The sequence below is a fragment of the Gouania willdenowi genome, chromosome 6 (assembly GCF_900634775.1).
Source record: "Gouania willdenowi chromosome 6, fGouWil2.1, whole genome shotgun sequence".
Taxonomy (NCBI): Eukaryota; Metazoa; Chordata; class Actinopteri; order Blenniiformes; family Gobiesocidae; genus Gouania; species Gouania willdenowi.
Genome location: NC_041049.1, coordinates 31364889 through 31380559, shown reverse-complemented (window position 1 = coordinate 31380559; position 15671 = coordinate 31364889). Strand labels below are relative to the sequence as shown.

Sequence of the window (15671 nt, the reverse complement as noted above, 5' to 3'; positions counted from 1 at the left end):
TAATTTCACAACTAAATTGGGCTCCGTAGAGACCGTCAAAAATTGCCGTAGCCGGCTGTATTTCAAGCCGTCATGGCGGGGTATTGGGTAAAGTTTTCAACTAGCAATAATCGCGCCTCGGATAAACCTCATAGGCTACGATACTGCCACTGCGCAAAGCTGATGATCAGATGATCTGAACAGGGAAGTGATTCATGACGAATCTATATTGACTTACGGTATAAAAATTCATATAAGAGATGATCAGCTGGTTCTACCCGGTGCAGTGACGTGCTGTGACCACTAGGGTTGGGTAGGCATGTTGCAAATCGAGACCACCAATGACAATTTCATATGTTTCTGCTGGCAAGTGTTAATTCAATTCGAATCAATTTTATTTGTATAAAGCAATTTCCAACAAAGTCATCTCAATGCGCTTATCAAACTATAAAATTCATTACAAGAAAGAAAAAACCCAACAAGAACCACATGAACAAGCATTTAGCCATCTAACAAAAATTAAACACTAAATATGACTATAAAAACAGTGTTTAAATGATTGAATGTAGTTTAAATTAATTACTAAACACAATTCTGATTCTGAGAACAATATAAAGTAACATGGTACTCTATGACACACACCTTTAGGCATACATATTTAATCTCACAAATAAACTAGTCTCCATAGAGACCTTCAAAAATTGCCGTAGCCGGCTGTATTTCAAGCCGTCATGGCGGGGTATTGGGTAAAGTTTTCAACTAGCAATAATCGCGCCTCGGATAAACCTCATAGGCTACAATACTGCCACTGCGCAAAGCTGATGATTAGACGATCTGATCAGGGAAGTGATTCATGATGAAACTATATTGACTTACGGTATAAAAATTCATATAAGAGATGATCAGCTGGTTCTACCCTGTGCAGTGACGTGCTGTGACCACTAGGGTTGGGTAGGCATGTTGCAAATCGAGACCACCAATGACAATTTCATATGTTTCTGCTGGCAAGTGTTAATTCAATTCAAATCAATTTTATTTGTATAAAGCAATTTCCAACAAAGTCATCTCAATGCGCTTATCAAAATATAAAATTCACAACAACAAAGAAAAAACCCAACAAGATCCACATGAACAAGCATTTAGCCATCTAAGAAAAATAAACATCATAAACACCATAAAAGAAACATAAACAATTATTCAATATAGCCTCCATACTCTCCCAACCAAATATATCTCATGACACGGCAGCAACTCTGTTGTTTGTGTTGCAAACACAGAAACACGGAGAATATGACAACAACAACTCAGAACAACCTCAGTGAGTAGCATCCACAAAGCCAATCCTTCCTTTAGTACCATTCACTGTGGAAAGTATGAAACATTTTCTGACCTTACCTTTGCTGAAGCTCTGGTAACTCAGGTGTTTGTCTCCCATCTTTTAAAAGCTGTCGTTTTTCCTCAAAAAAAAGTTTCTCTATCATCTCTGGTGCTGTCATCCTGACTGTAGTGTTATCCCACCCACTAGCTAGAGAACGTAGCAGCAGCGGTCACATGGCATCTATTCACTAATGCACTGTGAACCTACATATAGCATTTAGCATAGCGTGGTTACGTCCAAAGGCAGCTCTTTACACTGCCTTTGGACTTAAATGGTTGTTATCTTGGGGACCTGACTGTGCATGCGCAAACACGTAAAAACGCGTAATGGAAACGGAGGCAGTGGAGCAACTTGCCTTTGGGAGGGGGCGTGGCCTCCCTCTGCCGTACAGCGGAATGAGACTGTGGAGCTGTTCCAGGAAATAGCGCTGTTTAGTAATTTGTTCTATAAAACGCACAAAATGCGGACACTTTCAATCTTATAGGTACTGTAGGCTATTGGAAATGAAATTTTTTTTTATAATTATATTAAAATTAAAACAAATAATTAAAATATCAATTCACCCTTTGGGTAGGCACTGCCTTCCTTGCCTACCCTGACAGCACGTCACTGGTTGTATGGTTTCAAGCTGACACAATCAAATATGAAATAAACATGAACTCATGTTGAAGAGCGCGTAGCTTAAAATATGTGGAATAACGTCTGTTAAATGATAAATGTGGTGTTTAAAAATCAAATGTTTTATTGATGACAGTAGCCGCTCTTGTGGGGAATTGAACCTGGTAACTACAAATATCACACAACCAAAACAAGATCTCACCATAAATATTTTATATTAAAAACTGTAAAAGGCTGCATCATGAAGTGAGTCATGACGAAACTATATTGACTTACGGTGCAAAAAATTCATAAAAGAGATGATCAGCTGGTTCTATCCTTTGCAGTGACGTGCTGTGACCACTAGGGTTGGGTAGGCACATTGCAAATCGAGACCACCAATGACAATTTCATGTTTCTGCTGGCAAGTGTTAATTCAATTCGAATAAATTTTATTTGTATAAAGCAATATCCAACAAAGTCATCTCAATGCACTTATCAAAATATAAAATTCATAACAAGAAAGAAAAAACCCAACAAGATCCACATGAACAAGCATTTAGCCATCTAAGAAAAATAAACACCAAATATGACTATTACAACACTGTTTAAATGATTGTGTGTAGTTTAAATTTATTACTAAATATAATTCTGAATCAGAGAACAATATAAAGTAACAAGAGAATCTGTAATACACACATAATTAATTTCACAACTAAATTGGGCTCCGTAGAGACCGTCAAAAATTGCCGTAGCCGGCTGTATTTCAAGCCGTCATGGCGGGGTATTGGGTAAAGTTTTCAACTAGCAATAATCGCGCCTCGGATAAACCTCATAGGCTACGATACTGCCACTGCGCAAAGCTGATGATCAGATGATCTGAACAGGGAAGTGATTCATGACGAATCTATATTGACTTACGGTATAAAAATTCATATAAGAGATGATCAGCTGGTTCTACCCTGTGCAGTGACGTGCTGTGACCACTAGGGTTGGGTAGGCATGTTGCAAATCGAGACCACCAATGACAATTTCATATGTTTCTGCTGGCAAGTGTTAATTCAATTCGATTCAATTTTATTTGTATAAAACAATTTCCAACAAAGTCATCTCAATGCGCTTATCAAACTATAAAATTCATTACAAGAAAGAAAAAACCCAACAAGAACCACATGAACAAGCATTTAGCCATCTAAGAAAATTAAACACTAAATATGCATATAAAAACACTGTTTAAATGATTGAATGTAGCTTAAATTAATTACTGAACACAATTCTGGTTCCGAGAACAATATAAAGTAACATGGTACTCTATGACACACACCTTTAGGCATACATATTTAATCTCACAAATAAACTAGTCTCCATAGAGACTTTCAAAAATTGCCGTAGCCGGCTGTATTTCAAGCCGTCATGGCGGGGTATTGGGTAAAGTTTTCAACTAGCAATAATTGCGCCTCGGATAAACCTCATAGGCTACAATACTGCCACTGCGCAAAGCTGATGATTAGACGATCTGATCAGGGAAGTGATTCATGATGAAACTATATTGACTTACGGTATAAAAATTCATATAAGAGATGATCAGCTGGTTCTAATCTGTGATATGAATAATAACGGTGTTCACAGCCTACACTCATTAATTTGACTGTTTATTGGCTAATATCCAACTTTTGATATAACTAACGTGCGTTATTGTCTTGTTATTTTTGATGTTTTATCATTATTATTATCATAATATTTAGGATAATTGTGTTGTCATGTTTATCTATAATAATATATACAAAATTTAAATACAATTATATATATATATATATATAGAGAGAGAGAGAGAGAGAGAGAGAGTTTATTTAATTATCATATGTTGTATGTCTCCTTGTTACTTGTGTAAATACAGTGTATACATAAGTGTGTTTTTTGTTAGTGTTTGGTCCTTATTGCACCTTCACTTACTGTTACTTAAATAAATACATGTGTTAAGTGTATGCTCAGTTAAATTGTATTTATTTTACTTCTTAACACTTTTTTTTACATAATAGTCTATATGCCTCATTTACATGATATTGTGCCTTGTTTTAGTGTCAAATTTGGCAGACACTATGAATTATTTTGACTACAATTATGATCACAAGGTATCTCAATCTCAGTCAGAATACAGTTTTTCGAACTTTAAATGTTTTTTTATGGCAGAACAAAGTGTCAAAATGTGTGCATTAAATGAACCTGGTTAACATAACAGATTAATGATAGCATAATTATGATAATCATAGATTTTAAGGATTTTTTCTGAAGGTCAGAGATTCTTAATAGTGGAGGGGGTTGATCCATTAACCTGTCAATCAACAATTGTGATTGGCAATAATGATAATATCATAACACAACTTCATCCAATGCTTAGTGATACAGTCTCCTGTTGGTTACACTGATGTTCTCCTGTAAGTTTACAATTTATACAACACTTCCTCAGAAAATTTAATCTATCATTGCTTTGCACATCATACAATATTAGGTCACTTTTAACCTCCTTAACAAAGGGTAACAGACCTCAGGATAGACAACTACTGTACAGTGATTTTCTGACATCTAGTGGTCAATAAAATGAAGTGTATCTGAGACCTGTCATTTATTGCTTCATCTATTGTTTGGGATTTGATTTCCTGTTCGACTACACTACATGGTTGTATGGTTTCAAACTGACACAATCAAATATGAACTAAACATGAACTCATGTTGAAGAGCGCGTAGCTTAAAATATGTGGAATAATGTCTGTTAAATGAAAAATGTGGTGTTTAAAAATCAAATGTTTTATTGATGACAGTAGCCGCTCCTGTAGGGAATTGAACCCGGTAACTACAAATATCACACAAACAAAACATGATTTCGCCATAAATATTGTATTTTAAAACAGTAAAAAACGCTGCTCACCTGGTTGTTTGTGTTTCTCTTTTAAACTAATAAAACAAATATAATCACACAGTGTATTTTTTTTATCTGGTTTTGAAACGATACAACGTTTGCATATCCACCAAAATAAAACAGGTCATTCTGTTTACAGTAAACAAACCCAATGTGACAACATTGACATTTTTTGTATAACTATATACGTATTAAATTTAATACAAGTATTACAGAAAGATCGATGAAATGGATCAAGATATGATATAACAAATGTATACAGGGATAGTAACAGCTTTTTTTTCACCATTTGCTAGTCTCCGTAGAGACCGTCAAAAATTGCCGTAGCCGGCTATATTTCAAGCCGTCATGGCGGGGTATTGGGTAAAGTTTTCAACTAGCAATAATCGCGCCTCGGATAAACCTCATAGGCTACGATACTGCCACTGCGCAAAGCTGACGAAAAGACGCGCTGATCAGGGAAGTGATTCATGACGAAACTATATTGACTTACGGTTTAGAAATTCACATTAAAGATGATCAGCTGGTTCTAATCTATGATATCTATCATTAACGGTGTTCACAGTCTACAATCATTAATTTAACTGGTTATTGACTAATATTCAACTTTTGTTACTAAAAATATAACCAACGCGCGGTGCATCATGGGATAGGGGTTGTCTACTACGACTACATTTTTAAATTTTAAAGAACATAAACAACACACATTAACAAGCAAATGTTAGATTTATGCTTGTTTTCAATTAGAACTTTGCCAATATCTTTTAACATCATACAACACAATCTATAAAACTACTATTATGTTGGTCGGGAGTTAAACCGGATGTGAGGTTTCTGCGCAGGTCATGGCGCAGCACACACACACACACACACACACACACACTTCTATCATCTGCTGCTTTCAGTCTGCTAGTTGCTCAAAGCTACAGGACTTTACTGTTAATCTTCCGTGGTCGTAAATTAGCAGCAAACACGATCAATATCCTTGTTTTCAACGAGCTGTCGCGACATGACCCGGAAGTGACGTTTTATTTACCTTTCCCTGGCTAAAGCTGTCCCCGAAATCTTTTTTTCTTTTTCTTAATTCTTTCAACGCATCAAAATAATAATAAAAAATAATAATACAAACCTTAAACGTTGTTTTCCCGGACTCTGTTCTTTGTTCCATCATTTGTGTTGTTATATTGTAAACTTCTTGATTTTGACCTGGGCGTATGCATTTACATTTCCTATTGGATAGTTTCTATCAGCCAGTGTATTAGCCCACTGACAGCAGTCTTTAGATCAGCATGCATAATATACACTCAAAAACTAATCCACTATTTTTTTGGTTCTGTTTTGATTTTATAATATATTTTTTAAAAATACATAAAACTCCCTATTTTACCCCATTTAGAAAATAATTTACTAAATCAAACGTTAAATTTGGGCCTTTTTTAGTAGTCTGGACTACTTTTATAATGAACAAATCTTAATCAAACAGTTTCAGAGGTATTTTCAACTCTGTTACTTCTTTGTTCAATGAGAACAGAGTTCTAGGACTGGGATTTTAAATGTTAATGTACAAAACCTTTTTTTTTTTTAAATGTATGATTCATGATATAATGTCTTATGATATGTGCATAATGTGTATAATAAAATGATATGAATTTACAAAAATTATTTTAAATCCAAGACACACTGACAGGGAACACTGTGTGGCTCAGGATCCTGGTGGACTGGTGACAGCAGAAATTCAGAGATCTTGCTTCATTTTCGAGTGGATATATGTTTGTTCAAAACTTTTTTGTCTGTTGTTTCATTTCTACACTATACTGAAAAAAGCGGCCATTTACAATACAAAAATGAAATTTAAATTAAACAATTCAGATGCAGCTGAAGTGCAGACTTTCAGCTTTAACTCAGTGGGTTGATCAAAAGGATTGCATACAAATCTGAGGAACAAAAGTGATTGGACAAATTAAATAACTGAAGATAAAATGTTCTTTTCTAAGGCTGCTTTGGAATATTACCTCCTATCTCTTTTCCTGTCCACTTTTCCATAACCCCGTAAATGACATCATGGGGTTAAGGAAAGGTGTGAGGAGAGGAGTTAGGAAAAGGCCATCACGTTTGTTTTGACAATCAAAGACACACTTCCACTAGGTGACGGAATAATCTGACGGCCGCGAAGGTTAGTTACGTCTGTCATGGTGGAAAAATGGACTAAAAGCACATTTATAACGCTCTTCGATGATATAATCTCAAATATCGCAAAGTTTATATGTAAATCAAAGGAAAAGAGGCTACCATGCTATGAGGAGCAAAAGTGAAAGTAAAATAATGTCACATTGAGAATGGTTGCTCACACTCACCATCCACTCAGAAACATGAATTATGTTGAATAAAACATAATGTGACCAAAATTTCAACTTTAAGCGACTACGTGGCGCAGGACCTATAGTTGCCATAATAATAATAATCTTCCTCAACAAGAACTATTGATTGATTTGTCACGACTGCTCCAGGGTTTGGGTTTGTTTTATTTTGTTTCATATACATCCACCTGTGCTGCAGCACTTTGTTTTTTAGACTGCTGCCAACTTGTAGCGTTATTCATTTTCAGTTTTACACTTACAGTAGGGGACCCTAGTAATTGAAAACCCTAATTAGAGTACAACAATTAAATTAAACTGTATCAACAAAGTCAATGAATTTAAAATGGCCTGTGTAAAGGCTTTTTCAAAAGAAAAAAATATCCTGTGAAATCTGTGACCTGTCGACCTGCACAACTTAAGGAATCGGAATCGCGAATCGTTTAGAATATGAATAAAAAATAATAGTCGGAATCGGAATCGTTAAAATTCAAAACAATGCCCAACCCTAGAAAGCATTATCTCATCTACTTTGGTAAAGGATGCATGAGGGTTTCCAAGGCTAAAGGAGGTTATAAAGAAAGCTTTGAGCCTCCTTTCCTTAGCTTAAAGACAACTTGAACGCTCTTTATCATGGCCACCACTTAAACACTTCCGGGGGTGAAGGAAGAGTGGATAGTAAAGGAGATAGGAGGGACTATTCGGACGCAGCCTGATATTTTGTTGAAAACCCTTTGTTGCCATTGCCAGTGACTGTCTGTAGTCTTGAACTCATGAACATCACCAGACACTGGGTTTCCTCCTTTTTATTGCTCTGCCAGGCCCTTACTGCAGTAGCTTTCAGTTTCTGTTTGTTTGTGGGCCTTTCTTTCTGAGGTTTAGTCTTTAACAGATACAATTCATGCTGATTTGGGTTGAGAACAGGTGACTGACTTGGCCATTCAAGGATTTTCCACTTCTTTGCTTTAATAAAGTCCTGGGTTCCTTTGGCTCTGTGTTTTGGGTCATTGTCTTTCTGTAATGTGAAGCCCAATCAATTTGGCTGCATTTGGCTGGATTTCAGCAGACTGTATGTCCCTGAACGCCTCAGAATTCGTCTGACTGGTTCTGTCCTGTGTCACATCATCAATAAACACCAGTGACACTGTGCCACTAGCAGCCATGCATGCCCATCCACCACACTGCCTTTTACTTTGTCATTTTTCAACATGCTACAATACATACTTTGCTATATCCGACCGAAATTGTAAGTATCTTTGTTCCTACCTAACATATCTCAGCCTGCGTCACTACCAATAATATCCTCATTACACGCCTTTAAAAAGCACAACCACAACAGCACAACCTTTAATGCATATTAATGCATAACATAATTATGCCAAAAGAATCAACACGTTTTATTTACAATACCTTTACCTTCCTAATGTGTACTGATTTTAATGACAAAATTGTCTTTTTGAAACACTTGTTCCATTTCCCCACGAGGGGGCAGCCTTTTACAGAACAACAAACACTTATAGAAAGTGGTCAAACCAACATTTCTGCTTTCCATAGCATGAGTTTTTTTTAATTTTATTTTATTTTTTCAAAACCAATATCGATTTTGATAAAAGTGTCACAATTGTAATAATAATTAAATTGCAAATAAAGGCTAACTTCAGAATAATGAGCAAATGTGCATCAGAAGAAATCTGTTAGTTTTACCGATTAGTACAAAAGATACAAATGTTCAATTTCACGTGTGTGACATTTCAATAGCTTTCTGTCTGTGCACTGGATAAACTGGAGATTTATGTGATTTATGTTATAAAGGATCTTTGTACTGTAAACATGATTTGTTTGTAATTAAAACCATGATAGAAATGTGAAGCTGTTCACTATGTATTAATAGAAAACAAAACTACCCCTATTTCTACATATAACAGTAAATCTTGAATTTCAGTGGACGTTTTTGAAATAAAACAAAAATCAAAACACCACTAATTTTTTGTTTTATCATTTCCTTTTCTAAACAGAAAATTCAATGACTGAAACATGCATTGACTCGACACATTTGCAAAAATTGTAAAGACATGCAGCATACACTATTACTTTAGGTTCCATATATTTTACAGATTGCAGCAAACCATATGTTTGTGAAAGAATACCTTGGGGGAGTTTTACATTTTTTGTACATTTCTCATTTCTGTACAAATTGATTACCGAGAAATCAGATGTCATTGCTTAACACAGGCTAAAGAAAAGCAACAACATCCTTAAAATCAACACCTCATCCTCTACTGAGTTTGGGATTTGATAGTGAAGCTCATGCTTCCGCTGACCTGCCTGAAGAAGGAAGCTGAGCAGACCGTTAATCACATCCCATAGAGACTGGGTTAGTTTCCAGACATCAACCCTCATATGAAGACATTTATCTTTTTACTCCTGGCCAGGCACTTCTATTGAGTGTGACTTAATAGAAGCTTTGGGCATGTGTGACAACCGTGGGTCAGGTGGTAGAGGGGTCGTCTTCTGATTGAGATGTTGGGGGATTGATGAACTGAACCCTAGGTTGCTCCCAGTGGTTGACCAGCGCCTTGCATGACAGCTCAGTCCCATTGGCGAGTGAACGGGTTAATGAGGTGATATTGTAAAGCGCTTTGGGACTACTTAGTGTAGTCATAACAGCACTATATAAATCAAGCTCTTTTACATTTGATTCATGGTTTGATATTGGTGATATCATGCTTTATGAGCTCTACGAGTTTGGTACTCAAATTTGGAGTACATGTGTACACTTTCTTTCTAGCGAAGTGAAAACTGTCACTAGTAGTATGTAATTCCCCTTCAGGGATTAATAAAGTATTTCAAATTCAAAAAAATCAAATTCAAAACTAAGTGTAGCAAAACATAATCTACTAGTAGACATTTTTTTGTATCATTAGTATTACTAGTAGATTTAAAACATGTTCCTAGTAAAAACACAAAGCTTTTCTGGTACTACTAGTAATACAAGATCATCTACTATTAGACAATTTTGAAAAAAAACCTTTACAGGTAAAACAAAAGTTCTGTTCAATAGTACAACTGAAAATCTCACTAGTAGTACTAGTAGACAGTTTTCAGTCAACTGGCAGAACTAGTAAAGCCAAAAGTTTTCCTAGTAGTAATAGTAGACCTAATGCAGATGAAGTGGGAGGTAAAATATTTGCCTGAATTTGCTCTTTACTGCCCCCTCATTAGCTTATGAGGCTAAATAGGAATACTAGTGACACGTTTTGCTTATGTGCTACTGGCGACACTTTATACTTCACTAGTAAAGTGTACTCGTGCAGAAGAAGAGAAATTGAGTACTTGCTCTCCAAATTTGAGTACTAGTACAGCTTTACTATGGCCGATATCACTGTTATCCAATTTATGCTCAAATAATTCTCCATTGACACATTTTGCTTCACTACTACTACTACTCGTGACAATTTTATATCAGTAGCAGTACTAGTGACACTTTGCATTACTAGTAAAGTGTACTCGTGACTAGTAAACTAAAAGTGAGTACGAGTAGAGCTTAACTATGGTTGAGATCACTGATTTCTAATGTACGCGCCAATGGCTTTCCAAACATCTGACATTCCAGACACAAATTAATATTTGTATTACACTGTAAAATGTATTTCCTTTCAATATCTGTTCAGCATGTTACATATAAAGCATAAAGTCCAATCATAACACTAGGACAACTGGCATCAGCACATTTGATTCAAATATTCTCATTAAAAGTTTGTCAATTAGCTATTGTTCTTTTCTCTTTTGTCAAAAGTCATGGGCCCAAAACAATGAACACATTAATCTATGGTGGATCTCTTATCTAATGTATCATGAGGCCAAAATAAATGGCATTATTAGTGCTGTAAATACTTTACAAACCACCTGGTTGTGCTACTGACTGACTGACTGATCATACCTGATTATTCTCACACCTTTTGCTAAATCCATTTTTTTATTAGGCAATTTTGTTTCTGTTCACCAACACATCATCAATCAGGTAAAAGTAACCTCATGGTAGTTTAAATAGTGGACTCAACTGGTTCTGCTTTATGACCAATGATTATTGTCTAATAACCACCTGTGACCCAAACCAAGTCATTTTTTAGTTTCTCCAAATTATTCAATACAATGTTAAACAGTTGTAACTTGAAATAATACAACAAAATTAAAGACATGTCTAGCAGGTAATAATGCTGGAAAGTGAAATGCTTTTCCCACCTTACTTGTAACACTGTATTTAGACAAAAAAAACAAGTGCACTACTCAACATGGTTTATCTGATAACTCAGCCTTTTTAAAACTAAATAAATGTCTAAATAGCAACAACATTTATCATTGAACTCAAAGTAAACCAAATAAAAACATTCATTTAAAATTTACAGTTGAAATTACTCTCTTTTTCTTGTTACCTCAACAGTCAGTAATTATGGAAATGATTACTGTCATCTATTGTTAGAAGTGTGAAGTAATAATGCTCTGCCCTAATAAATTCCCTTCAAAATAAAGTAGGGTTTTTAGAAAATAAAATATTTTTTTTGGTTGTGGCACACTTCTGGATCTAAAGCCTAGACCGAGAAAAATACATTGAAATTTGTGTGTGCTGTATAGTTACTTTTGCAGAAGCGTGACATAAGAAGTGGATTCTTTACAAGAGGACAGTAAATATTTGTATTAATGATTGTGATTTTGTTGTCAGGGAGCTGGTGCCAATGAAGGGATTGATAACTTCTGCTGAACTCAAAGGACAACATGTTCACATGCTGCTTAATATATCCCACTCACTGGCAGCTTACATAATAATGAGATCATCAGTATAATTAAGGTATTGTGCTTCCTATTGATAAGTGTAGATCTATTTGCGATGGCATACAAGAACAAGCAGTAGAAGAAGCCAGCAGCATCACAGCTCTTCCCCTCGGTCTGTCTTTGATATCTCTGTGTTGGACATTCAAACATACATCCATCATCCATATACGGCCTTCAAACCAGACCACGCTCTGATCCCACAATGCATTAAAGAAGCTGTTTGAACTTCCAAGGAAATGGCCTTTGCTGTTGTTTGATGAAAACTTCAGAGGAAATGTAACGTATGAGAGCACGTGAAGGTATAACATCAAAGCTTAAGACGAAGTTAGCAATTAAAATTCAATATTTGCTCCACCTAAATGTTAGTGAGCCATGCTTTTTCCTGCTTACTGCATATTTGGGACTTTTTTCACAAGTGATCAAAGCCCTACATGTGTGAAAAAGAATGAAGTTCCTGTGCAGTTAAAGCTCCATAACAAATGTATTACTACATGATGGTTCATCCATGGATCTTCTATACCTGCTTATCCCTTACAGCAGGACCTAAATCAAAGATTATTGAGAAACCTAATATGTAACAGGTGCTAATGCTTGGACTTGTATATTTAAAAATAAACAGAAAGTAATATTACTTTCTGTACATAACAGTTCTGTAAGCTACGGCTATTAAAAAAGTACAATGAATGCCTCAAAAGTACAGTTTTAAATCCAGATTACACTGAACTGCGTACACATTTTAGGGTTAATCAGCAGTTTTCATACACAAATACTAAAAGAACAAATGTAAACCTTCTTTGACAAGTTTATTCAACAGTTTTAGTTTTTTTATACACCTGGTCAGTAGACACTTAACACACTCTACTTTAAAGAAAATTGATCAATTACTAATAGTTCCATATGTGATAGCATGCTATTCTAGAACCCCTTAAAAACAAAAAAAAATTATTTTTTTTCTTCTTGTCATTGTCGGTTGAGTAAAAATTGGTCAGTGACTCACTTTTGGCTCATGATGTCCACTGATGTCGATCCCAGTTTACATCAGGCATAAGGGGACGTTACACCCTATAAATGTTCCGCTGATTGGATAAGTTTCGGAGTACCCTGGGAATCCTACACAAACATTTGGGGAACATGCAAATTTAGAAGAGTCCTAGCTCCTCCTTGGAAGCTGGACTCGGGGGCATTCTGAGTCCTTGAAAACTTTCCCACTGTGGAAGTCGCAGAGTTTTTGTTTATAAGCTGTGTATGTTTTTCAGTCTAACAGACAAATCACTGTCGAGATAAAAGCATACAGTTCAATAATATTAATGGTCTTAGTTGTTTGATTAACACTCCATCAAGGTCTACCAATGAATCCCAGAAATGGGAAAAAGGTATGTTATTAAGTAGAGTTGAGTTCAGAACTTTCTTAATCTATCATTAAAGAGTGACTAAACCCCCAAACCACTTTTGTCTGATGAAAATAAATGTATTTGGGTATGAAGTAATGTTGTTGATTGATACTAGTTCAACTCTTGACGAATTAGTCAAAGTATTTCAATTTGATGTATTCTGTTTTAAAATGTAAAATGTCTGCCCTCTACAGGTTAAAACCATTTACCACCACTGTTGGCCACGCCCCTCCTATGAAAACTCGCACCTGTGGACTCTAAAATCTGTGGAGTGGGTTGAATTGACAGAATTCTTCTTAAAGGGCCCATGTTATGCTTAATTGACTTGTCTGTGCTTTAAACCTCATAAAAGTGCTATGTTGATTTCATACACATGCCCAAAGTGTTTATTTCATTGATTCCCTCAATCGTTAGTTAGAGGGTGATTTGCTCCTTTCTTACTGCAGAGTGAGCCCAAACACCTCGCTACAATTTGATGACACGTTCCCACTTTGATGACGAATTTGACACAGCACTGAGCTGGAGAAGCTGTGCCTCCAGAAAGCTCTCTGCCGTGATTGACATGTAAACAGACACGCCCATGAAGTGAAGGTGAACATTTCAGCGTCCTTCGCACAGTGCTATGTACAGTATGTATTTTCTACAATGTATGTATCGGCAAAAGCCCCATCCCCCCACGCTCTGTCTCGTGTTTATAAAGCAGCATGAGCTTGGCTACGGAGAGGGTGGGAGGAGGTGGGGGCCGTCCTCTGGCCCTACGTCACCGTGTGGGGAGGAGGAAGTCAGTGTCCCGTCTATAGACACGCCCACTCCTGAATATGCATAAGTAGGCCGCAAATCAGCCTGTTTGTGTAGAGTTGCTCAGAAAGTTACTTTTCAGAGGCTAAAACTCTAGAAAACAGGCGAGTTTGGGAAAATAAACCTCAAATACTATGTTTTTGGGGTTCTTAGAACAAATGAAGATGGGTGAACAATAGCATGACATGGGACCTTTAACTGCTCCAGGATTAAGGCCTTTTTTTAAATTTCCAGCCTGCACTCACATCAGCTAAAACCTAGGGGTTAAGTTAAAGTACTCTATAAAGAAATTAGTGTTTTCACAAATTATAATTTCATTTAGCTTTTATCCAAAGCGACGCACAACATGAGTAGTTAGAGTTCAGGGCCTTGCTCAACATCCCACAGTGATGACCCATCTTTGATTCAAACTGGTGACTCTCCAATTACAATTTAACTTAACCGTTAAGCCACCGCTATTGAAAATGTTCCAGAAATTTCCCCGATTTAGTTCATGGTTGCTAAAAATTCCCAGCTATTTGACAACCGGGATTTCCGGATAAGAGAATTATGGTAGCCTTAGGCTGACACATAGAGATGGAAGTATACGCTGTTGCAGGTTTGAACAGTTGAATAAACCTTTTGTAAACATATAATGGGTTAAAGCCATGGAATTTGGGCAATATTTCATTTTAGAAAGCAAAAAAAAATGTTGTAAATTCCTTCATATTTATTTCTTCATCTTCAAATGATTATTAGTCACAATATTTCTTCTCCCTGCCTTTTGATTAGGAAAACCATAGAATTGACATGCAATGGTTGACCCCAAGAGAGTAATTAAAAACCTCACAATAGTAAATAGGAACTTGACCAAATTTCAAGGTCATTAAGGAAACAATGGGGCAGGAAGAAGACGCTGTGTAGGAATGGAGAAAGACTCATTTGCCATCTGTCAGATCATAGCAGACAATTGCGGTCCCCCCACACACACACTCCTGCAACTCTAATCAACCACACACGGTTTTAAAAACTAAAGCAGCTGCAGAACGTAATCATTCGTTCTTGTTCATCTTCTGTTTCCACCAAAACCTTCTTTATTTCAATCTGTCAACATGCGTCTTTTTGGGTTGTGGAATACAGCCGCAGTACTATCATAGCCAGCCATTCCTCCATAGATCACAAATAAACTTCATTGTTTTTAGCATGTTTACATTCGTCCGATCTCACAGTTTTGGTTCTGGTCAGAGGAAAAGGTCACAATATCAGGTGGAGGGAAGTCAGCTGTGGACACAATTGGCAAGATAACAACAAAACATAACTCTTTCTCTGAAAGGCGAACATTATCGTAGTTGTTTATACACCATGAATGGAATCATGGAGTTTTTTCTTAGCTGACACGTGTACCTGAGAATACAGCAAACAGCAGACTTGTATCTACTGTAATTGTA

The 15671-nt window shown here is 36.2% G+C and overlaps 5 non-coding genes across 5 annotated transcripts; all 5 read right to left on the bottom strand.

Annotated features, from left to right (window-relative positions):
* Window positions 1-20: 20 nt before the first annotated feature.
* On the bottom strand, window positions 21-161 carry LOC114466263 (U4 spliceosomal RNA). The gene has a single exon (XR_003674413.1). It is a non-coding gene; the product is annotated as a U4 spliceosomal RNA (small nuclear RNA).
* A 497-nt stretch (window positions 162-658) lies between these two features.
* On the bottom strand, window positions 659-799 carry LOC114466252 (U4 spliceosomal RNA). The gene has a single exon (XR_003674404.1). It is a non-coding gene; the product is annotated as a U4 spliceosomal RNA (small nuclear RNA).
* Window positions 800-2678: 1879 nt separating this feature from the next.
* Window positions 2679-2819, bottom strand: LOC114466262 (U4 spliceosomal RNA). Its single transcript, XR_003674412.1, has one exon. It is a non-coding gene; the product is annotated as a U4 spliceosomal RNA (small nuclear RNA).
* A 496-nt stretch (window positions 2820-3315) lies between these two features.
* Window positions 3316-3456, bottom strand: LOC114466249 (U4 spliceosomal RNA). Its single transcript, XR_003674401.1, has one exon. It is a non-coding gene; the product is annotated as a U4 spliceosomal RNA (small nuclear RNA).
* Window positions 3457-5167: 1711 nt separating this feature from the next.
* On the bottom strand, window positions 5168-5308 carry LOC114466251 (U4 spliceosomal RNA). Its single transcript, XR_003674403.1, has one exon. It is a non-coding gene; the product is annotated as a U4 spliceosomal RNA (small nuclear RNA).
* Window positions 5309-15671: the final 10363 nt, after the last annotated feature.